The sequence below is a fragment of the Diadema antillarum genome, unplaced genomic scaffold, assembly GCF_040938485.1.
Source record: "Diadema antillarum isolate AM-2024a unplaced genomic scaffold, OU_Dant_1.0 seq00000130_RagTag, whole genome shotgun sequence".
NCBI classification, from domain to species: domain Eukaryota; kingdom Metazoa; phylum Echinodermata; class Echinoidea; order Diadematoida; family Diadematidae; genus Diadema; species Diadema antillarum.
The window spans coordinates 383,224-396,530 of NW_027271208.1; the positions used below are offsets into that span (position 1 = coordinate 383,224).

General features: G+C 36.3%; 1 long non-coding RNA gene across 1 annotated transcript; it reads left to right on the forward strand.

Annotated features, from left to right (window-relative positions):
• Positions 1 to 601: 601 nt before the first annotated feature.
• Positions 602 to 10,792, forward strand: LOC139727410 (uncharacterized). Its single transcript, XR_011710749.1, has 3 exons — positions 602 to 779; positions 6,818 to 6,904; positions 9,921 to 10,792. It is a non-coding gene; the product is annotated as an uncharacterized lncRNA (long non-coding RNA).
• The last annotated feature ends 2,515 nt before the right edge of the window (positions 10,793 to 13,307 follow it).

The window sequence follows — 13,307 nt, forward strand, 5'->3', positions numbered from 1 at the left end:
CAGAAACTAAAGAGCACGCACTTTAGTGCGCGTTTGAAGACATCAAAATAATGCTCTGGACCTCCCAAGTTCATTGACCCTACCTGTCAAAATATCAAAAATCCTTCATAAATTTCCCCCAAATTAAATTTCCCCCCTCCCCCCCCCAGAAAAAAAAAATAAATAAATAAGAAAAAAAATAATCTCGGATCACTATCAAAATTTAATCATCTGTTACTTTTGTCATTCTTAACCTTTGACGTGTTTTTTCACCCGAATGCGTAAACTACTCTTTGAGTTATTTTGTACACGGACAAACCAACAACCAACAAACCAATAAGCCAACGGTAACGAAAACATAACCTCCTCCCTTGGCGGAGGTAATTACAATCTTATAAAACAGGAATTATCACATCAACACCATTCCGCGGTATATTTGGGAAGACTACGAAAACCATCTCAGACGCACGAATGAAGCGCGTGTCGTGTGCACACCAACAGCTGAACATTTTGAATATTTAGATCATGGTTGTTGCTACTTCTTTTTTTCTTTTCTTTTTTGCACACGAATCTCATATTTAATTTACCTAGTTCCTGTTATCCAGCGAGTTGAGCGCAAAAGTGAAAACAGAATGCCTTAAATACTGGGTACATTCCTGACGACAAACAGTAGATTTTGGTGAGAAAGCATCAACCAAGGGCGTGAGATAGCAGAGAAACATCCAACAGTTCTTCTGACATTAAAACCCATCTTCGGATTTCTTTCAACATGCCTGGTAATAAGTGCGAGTGCTGCAAAGGTAAGGCAATCAAAATTTTGCTTTGTCATAAATGTACGTTTGTGAGATGTGGTTTCTTAATGTGCGCACACGTATCATTCGATGCACATTCAAACATAGGATTGATCAAAATAGTGGAGGATTTTCTTTGTTCAGCTATCAATGCATGCGTGTGAGGAAAGAGCTCACACATTATAGGCGTTTTCACATCAGCCCGATGTTTCGAAATAGCGCGCTATTTTCTGACTTGGGAAATAGGAAAATATCTCGAGCTTGGATTTTTATCGGGCTGATGTGAAAACGCCTATTGACTCCGGCTCTTTGCAGTGATGTTTTGGCTTCCACTGGTGCAACACATAGGCCCTAATTATAATCAGAATGTGATAACAACATCTATTTTTTGCGGAGTTAAAAATCGTCATCAAAATTAATGCAACAACTCCCATCTTGGCGTTTCTCTGTAGGAGGTGGAATTTTGTTATCTTGGAAAGCGAATGTTATTTCTCTTTAACCTGCTCACAATGTCGTCACTGATAAAAAAAAATAAGAAATAAAAAAAATATGTAGTGACTCTTTGACCGCCTGCTTATTGTCTTTATTGAGATGGATCTTGAAGTATTTTATGGAGATAAAACTTCAGAATTAGAATGTCAGTGCTATACACAACGCGCTATGTTTACCAGCAAAACCTCTTAGTTCAATGTGGATTAATTAGTAGTTAATAGCTCTTCGTTTGAAAAACTCACGATGAACGACAATTCAGTGAACTTTCTATGTAATCTGCTATATAAAGAAAAATCTTATTTTAAATGATGGTAAATGCATAATACATTCTAAAATGTGATTCGAAGGTTTACAGAGGTCGTTGGCTATTTTTTAATCAATCTTTTGCGCATTATTTCAAAAGTACTGGAAAAGCAATTTGTTATTGAGATTAGACCCTATTTATCTTCACTTTATATTGGTTAATGTAGGCCTGTGACAAAATGGAAATATTTTGCTGTGTGGTGCCTATACGGAAAGTGAATTAACCTTTAATGCGAGGAACAAAATAGTTTGGACTGCAGCACTTATGCATCATAAACAGTTTTAATTTCCATTTCAAATCTGTCGAAATTCTTATTGTTACATTATGTTCTTGATAGCATTTTGTTACAAATTCTTACTGAAGACAAGAGCGAGCTTTAGTTCTGCGACACGGACACTAATCAAGATGATGCTAGAATTTAATAGGCAAAGAGAGAGAGAGAGGGGGGGGGGGGGGGGTGGTGTTCGGCGCACACATTTTATTATACACGTACTACGCATGAGGCAGCTGCCTTTTCCATTGTCCAACCCAGGAAGCTGCGTCGTCTTCGCGCTCACGTCGCATGCAGATTTATAAAGCCGAATGCCCACCGTGCAACCTGAGCCTGCGAGCTTGTGCGAGCTGTGTAGGGCGCCAAGTGTCGCATGGCCTATCGGGACTTCGTTACGAAAGCGCATTTCGTTACGAAATTATCATTTTGTCGACGAAATGACTGATTTCGCGGCACTGTTGATTCCGTGGCGCGTTTACAGAACCTCGGATCCGCCATTGCTGCATGTGGAATAATTATGATATTAATCAATAAGCCCGTGTGTTTATAATTGTATGTGTTTATAATACTTCAGTGACTATCGCTTTTATGGCTATTGTATGCCTTACTTGTAAAGACAAATGCCTCCATTTCTTCTCGAACTTAGATTTTGATTTTGATTTTGATTTGATTTGGTTCCTGTATTATCATTTCACATGCAGATACATTACATATCACATGACTGTATATAAACATTGTTGATGCCATGCATACATAAACATTAGTTGTTGTTAACAAAATAGTTTCTTCATTCAGCTTCTACAATATACTGCAATACAATTTCTTCATGCCTTTGCAATGTACACGAATGCATATCAGCGATGCAATGAATGATACAGAAGGGCTACAGCGTAAGCATGACTTGAATAGCATGCAGCCCTCGTACATATAGTATATACCATATAGGAAAATAGGATCGAGGGAGGGATGACTTGTATAGAGATAGGATAGAAGAAAGGAGAAAGGAAGGGAGAAGTTAGCTGTCTGCTTTCTCTTTTAAAGGTTTACACAAAGCTAGATCACCTGGAACTCTAGTCAGTAAAGCATGACAAAAGTATTTTCTCACCGAGGTACAGGTGAGCAATTACAGGTCATGGTCGGTTATATAACATTACGTATAAGAACGGCGATATTTTCACGAGGGAATTTGATATACAATACAATAACGATGACATCATGATATCCAGAGAGCAGCATTGCCTTTGCACCTCTCTTAAAAGAGTACATATAGCATGTATAGGTTTGAACTTCAGAAGGAAGAGAGTCCCAAATATCGTCACATGTTATTCTGTTTGACTTATAAATGTTTTTAGAGCAACGCTTTTTTATACTCGACTCGCAAAAGCTTAGTGCATTCCAGTATACTATCATATCGAATTTTACTTACACTTGACCAAAACTTAGCAAAACACTCGAGTGATTATTGTTATTCAGAAGAATTTGACAACAGTTTGACAACACACCTTTCAATCAAACATATACCATAACACGGAGCATCACTTGAAATAATCATTACTCTCCTACTCGAATAAGTAGTTTCTTTCACACAAAATGCCAGAGGTCTCGCATAAAAGGATTATGAGAACTATACTTGTACTTCCTTCATATAACCACTAAGATTTTAATGCTCCTTTTCAATAACACGGATTACGCGTACCTTGCTAAATGCATACTGACTATAGCACATAATATACCACATCGATCATCATTGCTTTAATTTCCTACATAGTAAATGGGTTGTATTTGATTTTACATGGGAAACAGATCTACAGATTCAGAGCGGTAATGGATTTCTATTTGTCGACATAATCCAAAAACAAGCACAAAAACAGAGAATCCTTCCGTAAACATATGCGTATAGATATAGCCGGCAATCCCTATCCATATTTTATAATGAAACTTGCCTGAAGCACGTTTCACGAGAAATCAACACGTTTATTTGATATATTCATATTATGTAATAAATCTAATTCCAAACGACTCTAAAAAAAATAATAGATTCAAACATTCAATATAAAGTAAACATTATTATACATACTAACTTACCTACAATCCATATAAGTCTCTCGGTTCTCTCGAAAAATTGGCTATTATACCATCATGGAAAATATAGAATCGAGTCACTAAAGGGCATGAGCTTCCATCCTATAGCAGAATTTTCGTCAGAGGCAAATGGCGGACGTGAAGAGAAAGTAATCACATATTAGAACTACACACATTTTATGTCACTCGTTAGCTCTCCTGCACTTTTACAATTTTGTCGTCATATCTTGTTATAATGATGATGATAATGATAATGATTATGATAATGATAAGAATGATAGTGACAATAAGAATGATAGTGACAATATTAGTAATAATGGTAATAATAATGATAATAACATTAACAATAATAATAAGAACAATTATATTGATAGTAATAACAATATTGATAATAATAAGAATAATTACAATGACAATAATAACGCTAATAATGATAATAATTATATTGATAGTAATAACAATATTGATAATAATAAGAATATTAATAATAAGAAAAATTACAATGACAATAATAACGCTAATAATTACAATGACAATAATAACGTTAATAATAATAATAATAATAGTTAATTTTTGAGCGACTTTTCCACTGGATACCAAGCGCTGTGAGATATCGACATCCCTGCATGGTCGCAAGTATAGGTATGCAAATTACCAGACAGAGATCGACAGTACAAATCCGTATAGGGATTTCAAAATCCCAGGTTTAGGGCTCGCTATATATACTCTTGTTCAGCTCGATCCTCCTCCCCTTGTTACTCATGCTGTTGTTACTTCACTCTTTTTCCATCCTTAAGCCTTCTATTGTTCCCTATCTTGTGCGATGTTGCCTCCCTATTCATCTTTATACTAGACAGGTTGCCCCCCCCCCCCCCCCTGCACGATCCTTGCCTTCATCACTTGCCCACCTCTCCCTTTTGTCTATTCACCCCCTTGCATTAACCTCTCTTACCATCTTGATGGTCCCTGCCATTGACTTCTAACTGACCCCTTTTGTTGCCATCGATCTGTGTCCCTAAGCCCTCCTCAGACTGTGCCTGTTTAATGTAGTATTTGCAGGCCGCATAACTATAGGGGGGGGGGGTGTTCAGGAGGTTCCTCTAGCAAGAGGCAAAACATTCTGTCCCTCGGATAGGACATGAAATGGAGGTTCCGTGTGCGAGAGAGTCACAACTCATATGCGTAAAAGATCCCGCTTCATTCATTCATCGCAGAGAGCAGGGTGTTTAACCCGGTGAAGTGGTCCCACCTCACATCCAACTGGACCCCATGGAAGACCAGCCTAGTGTAGCTGAATATGGGCTATCCAGCCATCTTCTCAGATGGAAAAATGACAAACAAACAAACAAACAACAATTTGATCTTTATTTCCGATTCAATATAAAAATACATGTGAATGTAAGGAAATTGTACAAAGGATTTGATAATACAAAATGAAAGCACGAACAAAACAAGGTGAGATAATGAAAAAGAAAAACGACATGGGAAAAACAGATACACAAAGAGCACGAGCTTGATTGCGTGTGTAGTTCAACGGAAAATGGTGTGTGCGTAGAAAGACACTATGATTTCAATTTCAATGTATTTTCATATTTCTCGGTGAAAAAATACATCAAATAAACAAAATGAAATAATACATGATATCCGGCTATAGAAAGCATAATAGAATATTGCAATCATAATAGAACATATTATGTTGTGGTCAGTCTAGAAAGTTGGAATCCGAGAATAAAACTTAATGCCAAAGAAATATGATGGAATCTTATACCTATTATACTTAGAACAGGGAGGTGTACCTCCCTGTCTCCCCTCCCTGCTTAGAAGCAAGCTTGTCGAGCGTAAGTCCCATCAAGCCTAATAGGCTTGTTATGTTCCACATACCCCTTCCAATTCAATTTGATTTCAATTCAATTCAATACTTACACTAATACTCACTAATCCCCGTTATCTTACGCCCTGGAAAAGATCATACACAAAATACTTCTCTATAGCTCCGATCCAGTTTGGCTTATATAGGAAATTACATTCACCTTGTTGTGCAATCAGTCAGTTTTACAGAAAAATGATGGATCTCACTAGAAGAGAACATGTCATTGGTGTTCTGACGAACTGGACTATAAGGCGTTTAATGCCGGAGATCATGATTATTTTCTTATTATTTCATCGCACAAAAAGGAAGAGCACGGTGTTCGAAGCCAAGCTCTAAACGAATTCAAAGACAATTTACAAATAAAAAGAAAGCAGAAGGAAATAAAGCTAATCTTCCGTCTCACTAAGCGAGGTGTATACACACGAGGTAAACACGAAAAATGAATACGGCGTTTCGGTCGCAAAATCTGCTAGCCTTCGTCTGGCTGAAAATCATTCAAAAAATCAAAAACTCATATCACAGCTAATTATCCATACCATACAACATTATGTATTATTTTGATGTATAGAACTGTTTGTCTGATGATCCTACACGCGAAGTCCTTTCCTTCGATTCTTTAAATCACCTTAACCCCCCCCCCCCTTAAAAAAAAAGTTCTTCAAGAAATATGTTTCTCGAAATCAGCAAGTTACCTCTTTTATTCCGTTTGATACATCACAAACTATAACCATACTTTTCCTACCATATGAAATCCTCAACTGCGCATTATAAGTCCCATGTACAGATTTTTTTTTTTTCTTGAGGCAAAGTAATTTTAAGTGGTTATCAAGATGATAGAGCTCCCAACTACTTCTAGTATACTATGAAAACTCCGATACCACCCCTGCTATTATAACTCTCCCCTTTTTGGGTGTCGTTTCATTCAACGAGGGGACTGTAATCATGCTGCATAAAATATTTTCTCGGTTTGTTTGGGTTTTTTTTTTCTGTGATGAATAGTTATTGTATAACATTTTCTTGATTTTCAGCCGGAGCAGAGTGTACCTGCAAGGGGTCGTGCTGCGAAACTGGTGACTGCTGTGCCGATGGAAAGTGTTCCTGCTCAGCTTGCTCAAGTAGGTTTCTTTCAAACCTTTCTGTCCTTTGTTTTTGTTCTTCATTTAATAAGAGCACATTCACCGGTATTACTGTTGATTCTCTCTCTCTATTCCCATTGATTGTTCTTGAATGATGAGTATGATCTCCGCAATGGTTATTCTAATTATGCCCTGTCATTTTGATGATTTTAATGTCTCTGATAATGATTGTATTAATGAGGTTGTATAATTGAAGTCTAATATTTGGGGACATTATTTCATGTGCATGTGTCATCACATATATATATATATATATATATATATATATATATATAATGGCAGCAATGGGCTAAAACTAAACATGGTGGGGTGGTGCAAGGAGACTTAATAAATGTATTGACAACAAATCTTGCACCGGAGACGTATGTTACGTAGCTGCGATGTTCGAGTTGCAACCCCTTTACTATTTCGCTTTCGGGCTAATCGCCCTTCGTCAGAAATCTACAATGACAGTATACGCAAATAATATTATTCATCCAAAATTGACCACGGTGTAAAATCAAACTTACTCAACTAACCTTGATTATATAAATCATATGAATTCAAAAATATACTTCAACATTTCAGCTGACAGGATGTTTTGAATATTAAGATGGATTGCCATTGTTCCTGTGAGTTGGTATCTAAATATTGTGACATTCAAACATGTCTCAGATGAAATTGTATTAGTTCTGGCGTGGAGTTACAAACTAGAAGTGCCAAACAAGCACCAAATAATAGCCAAGGCCTCAGTTCCCTCATCAACTTCATTTGACAGAGGAGGTTTGTATCACTGCCTACCAATTAAGTGGGCTTACTAGTATTTAATCTCCCAGAGGCGTAGCCAACAGCCATTCAGTGTCAACTAGAGTAACAGAATTATCAGATTTAGTGGCTCGGGCGGTCAGTGCCCCATTTCCATAAAACAAAAGCTTTTAACACGCAGTCCATCCCAGACGGAGTGATGATTGGCCAAAAGTGTTTCGATTATGTAGCTTAATGAAAGTCAGCCAGACAGAGTCGAATACAAGCCTATGATATTGATTCCTGCCAGTATATACCATGAATGGGTAAAAGTGAACCCTTTTTGTTTCTCTTTGTCTCTGACCACAGACAAAAGTTATATAACTCAGGCATGCAATCTGATTGGCTTGAAGTAGGTCCTCTTTTATAAACCTTTATTCTATTTGGCTTATTGTGATGATGAGCAGAGTTATACTAATTTGCTAAGCTCAGGTCCTTTCCCCCTAACTTTCCCTTTATAAGAACAATAACTTAAAAGTTGCTGACAGTCGATTCGGCACAATTTTACTGTAACTTTGTTTCGGTATTTCACTCTGGGAAATGTCCCAAACCATGAGAGGTGACATTAGGCGTTTTCACATCAGCCCGATAAAACTCCAAGCTCGAGATATTTTTTTTAATTTCCCAAGTCAGAAAATAGCGCGCTATTTCGAAACATCGGGCTGTTGTGAAAACGCCTATTGTGGATCTCCTCAGAGCAGTAAGCGAAGAGAAAGCTTATGTGAAGGTAGGGACGTCTCCACATACTACTGTATATAGTAGCTATATATAGCTATTTCGCCCACAACATCGCTGATCGTACACGCTACAATGATAATCAACAACGACGAAAGAATCCACCGTAATTTTAATTTCGTATCACCTGGTTGGCGCGCAACTAGATACAAACTGCAAGCAGAATTCCTGAACAGATACGGGAAGAGAGGCATTGTCCCAACAGGACCAGCCTTCATAGATAACAACTCACAGGAACAATGGCAAGCCATCTTATTCAAATCATTCTGTCAGCTGAGATGTTGAAGTATATTTTTGAATTTTTTGAATTTGTATTTAATTAAGGTTATCTGAGTAAGTTTGATTTTACACCGCGCGTGGTCAATTTGGGCTGAATAATGATGTTGAATATTGTCATTGTAGATTTCTGACAAAGGGCAATCAGTCCGAAAGCTTAATAAAGGGGTTGCAACTCGCACATCGGAGCTACGATTCCGGTACAAGATTTGTTGTCAATATATATATATATATATATATATATACATGGCTCGACACTAACTTTTTTGTTTGGTGGCCCGATGGGGCCACCAAAATCCTAAATTTCAAATTTTTGGTGGCCCGAGAGAAAAATTTGGTGTCCCGAAGAAAAAACAATAAAAAACATTAGAAGTTCTTTTTTTTTAATGAGTCAAATATTTAAGTTTTATGATAGTAAGAATTAGAAGTTGGACATATTTACTCATAAATAAACTTCAACAAACTTGCAACACTCACTCTCAGGCACTCATTCAGTTCTTTTCATCCATCCTTTAAACAAATTTAACTGCTAATTTCCAGCGCAAAAAGTTACGAATTTATTGACATACTTTTCAAAAAATTTTGGTGGCCCGAGGCGGGCCACCAAATTTGCCCTTTTTTTAAATTTGGTGGCCCGACTTTTCATTTTTGGTGGCCCCGGGCCACCGGGCCACCGTTGTACCGTTAGTGTCGAGCCCTAATATGTAAGTAAATAAATATATATATATATATATATATATATATATATATTTATTTACTTATATATATATATATATATATATATATATATATCATGAGTTTAATCTATCTCAACAAGCTATGCAAAGGTAAGATTATGATGAATGGATTTATACTATATCAACAATGATAGGCGATCGACATGAATGTACTATTTGTAAAATAAGCGTTTATACTCGTCTTTCAAATTCGACTAGTCAATTACAGTTTGCTAAAATTTAGCAGAAGGAAAATTATTTCCATGTTACATTTTTGTAGTAAAAAGAAATAACGGGCATATTTTCAATTCAGAGGTGATTGGCAAAAAGCACCTTTCACGTTCATTTCGTCGTTCTCAACATGGGTCGCAGCACGAGAGTGCATAATCGCCTTGTTCTTGTAATTGCTCGTTTCTTGTTTTTTACAGAGAAGTATATCGCGTAATCGTTTTTACTCTCTGTCTAATTTTCTCCATTGAATACAGGCAAGGAGCAGACGTCATCCTGAGCAATCAAGTTAAGCAGTGGCCTTCTCCTTACCAATCGTGGCGATGACTACTGATGATGTCTTGATACACAGAATGCACTTGGTGTAGATATACACCGATTGTAACATTTCAGATGTACATAATATAAAGCTATTAACTTAATATCTGTGTATAGGTTTAATGGTGTAGTAATATAATGGTATAGATAGGCAATAGGGCCTCATCAAGCTCTGCTTATGATGACGGTCCCTTGTATTGATTTCTCCATTCTTCACGTATCATACAACTAGGTATACGATAACAGTATACATTAAAATGTTGCATTTACACTTAATACTAAGAACGGTGTTTTCACGAAATTTACAATTCTTGTATTGATTTATGCATTTATTTACTTATTTATTTTTTGCATACTTTGTATCAATTTGTATTGATTTGCCACTGTATTGGTAGTATAATTCAGAAATATAACCAAAGCAAAAGCAATGCAAACCAAACCAAACGTCCTTTGGTGATGGTATTCCTCAAGACCAAAGCTTGTTCTGTAAATATAGTTATTGTCAACAAAAAGAAAAAGAAGAAAAAATAAAGAGAAGACAGATACACAATGAATCAGCATCGAGAACGAAACCCTTCCCTGCTTAATATCTCATAATCAATTGGCGTCGGTTTTTTAATTCAAACATAATTTGGATGAAATATAAGCTTCAATAGTGTTCACGCTCATGCAAAGAAATGAAACTTCCTTTTTGTAGTGCCACTGAACATGTTTAGAAATAAGAATGAATTCACAACTCTTTCAAATGCAGCTGTATGAACATTCTTAAGTTGACGTGAGCTTGATTAAAGCGATAATACAAGGTCACTCACAGAATATAAAGACTACTTTTCTATCCCTGCATGTACTCGTGTGTAATATGTGTGCATGTATGTGTAATTGCGTGCGTTTGTGCGTGTGTGTGCGTGTATTCTTGTACACTGCAAAAAGTCCGGTGTTAAATATGAAACACTGAGCTGGTGTTGAATTTCCGGTGCTCATTCATGGTGTTAGATTAACACCTCCGGGTGTCATTTCAAAATTTAAAATTGTTTTTTGAATAGTTTCTTAGTTACTGCACTTTTTGTTAATTTTGAACTTCAACAAGACGATAAAGAATTTTCCGATAAAGTACTTGATTTTTGAAAAAAAAAAATGTGTAAACACATTTACACCACAGTAACACCAGTTGGTGTGGTCCCCTATTGAAGCTGGACGGGTGTTATATCATTGAAATTAACACCACCAATATCAAATCAACACCATGCGGTGTCATTATTGAATTAACTCTAGCGCTGCGTCAAAAATATCACCAGCCACTGTGTCAAATTAACACCACGAAGTGCCAGGCGAACACTTTTTAAAGCCGTCACAATACATTTTCAACACCTGTGGGTGTGGTCCTTTATTGAAGTTTGATCGGTGTTAGATTTAACACCCATGGTGTTAAATCTAACACCGATGTTTTTACAGTGTAGTTGTTTGTTGTTTTTATTTCCGTCATCTGATAAAAAAAATACACACAAGTTGCATATACATGTACATAGTATACGTATAGTATGAAGGGTTACGGGTATTGTCCTTTCAGCCATCTATGCTGCACGCAAAATATAACTGTTCTTCCACAGGGCAATGCAGGGTGTATATTTACAATAGTAGATTATTGTATTCATTGTAATGTCCTCTAAGGTTTCGGTTCACATTTGTGAAGAATACATTGCGACGATGGTTGTTATTCCCAAGAATGGCACAATGTGACATGGATGTGGTGATGGTGCCAAAGGCGTTTGTATTGTGGGCAGTGCCTAAACCGGAAGCCTTAAACAATGACAACAACAACAACAACAACAAAACCAGATAAAGATTAGGACATTGCCTATATATATACATTGGACATGCTAATGAACGAAAATACCAACATTCAAGTTGCATCCCAGTGTGTGTGTGTGTGTGTGTGTGTATATAATTATATATATATATATATATATATATATATATATATGCGTGTGTGTGTGTGTGCGCGTGTGTGTGTGTACATAATATACATATATATATATATATATATATATATATATATATATGTTGATAAGGTAGTCCACGTGTTGGCAAGATAAAAAGATAAGTAACAAAGCTGCAACAAAGTTCATGCTGTATTCACCAACGGTTTATTTCTTCACACAAATTTTCGGGCGTCTCGCCGCCCTTTCTCAAGTGTTGATACTGAGAGAACAATAACAAAATTAAGCCATAACAATATATTGCAACCGTGTTACTAAGGATGCGCGCTTTAACGCATCCATGCTAGGCATCCTAACACCCAGCGCGCATCCTGGCAACAGTACAATGTTACGTCATAATGAAATTACAATGAGTATAAAGCATACATGAAAAAACTTGGCACGACTGATACAGAAGTAATTCCTCTGAATACGCAGCTGCGGTGGTAATGTAAAAGCAGTGCATTATTTCTTTCAAAATTCAACATACACATAAATTAACTTTAATTCTAGTGTATAGATAATCTTTACATAATCTGAAATTATCATGATCAATATAAACATTCGATTTTTTTAAATCAAACTGAATCGTCACACTGATGGTTATGCAAAATATGTGCAAGCAGTTTACCATTCCTTTCAAACTTCAGCATACACATACATTAACTTCCAAATTCTGGTGAGTAGATAGTCTTTAAATAATCTGAGACTATAGCATGAATATGAAATACGTGAAAAATCATATTTTTCTTCTTTTGATTAAATAGATACGTCACAATACGTCTCGGAGTGGAAAAAAGACTGGTTCCAAGAAATGGTTAAAAGGAGCGTCAGCATTATATCACTCAAGCAATATAATGATAAGATCTATTGCAGCGGGGTAAACGGGAGAACATACAACAATAAGCGGCGCACCTACTTGTAAAAAGTATATATATATATATATACATATGTCATGTCAAACAATCATGCAGTATACAACATTGTAATCACGTAATGTCTTAGAGCGAATCAAAGAAGGTACGTATAATACAAGAGTACTCAATATGATAGTTCGTGTATGGATCGAGAGTTTTGAGGCGACGATATTATGACAAATATCCTTATTTTTTTGTGAAGAACAAAAATACATGTGAAACCGTACAATACAATATCAATCATTTTGAATTGTCCCTTCAGTACTTCGCTTTTGTGATAACATTTACTCCAATTATTATTTCTTTTGAGTCTTCCCTTAATTCTATAAAAAAGAAATAAAAATAAGATTGATTCTACACTAACTTTAACGTTTAAAACATAAAGCAACCTATACTCTAATTGTAACTAACCAACACGCACGCACACACCCAC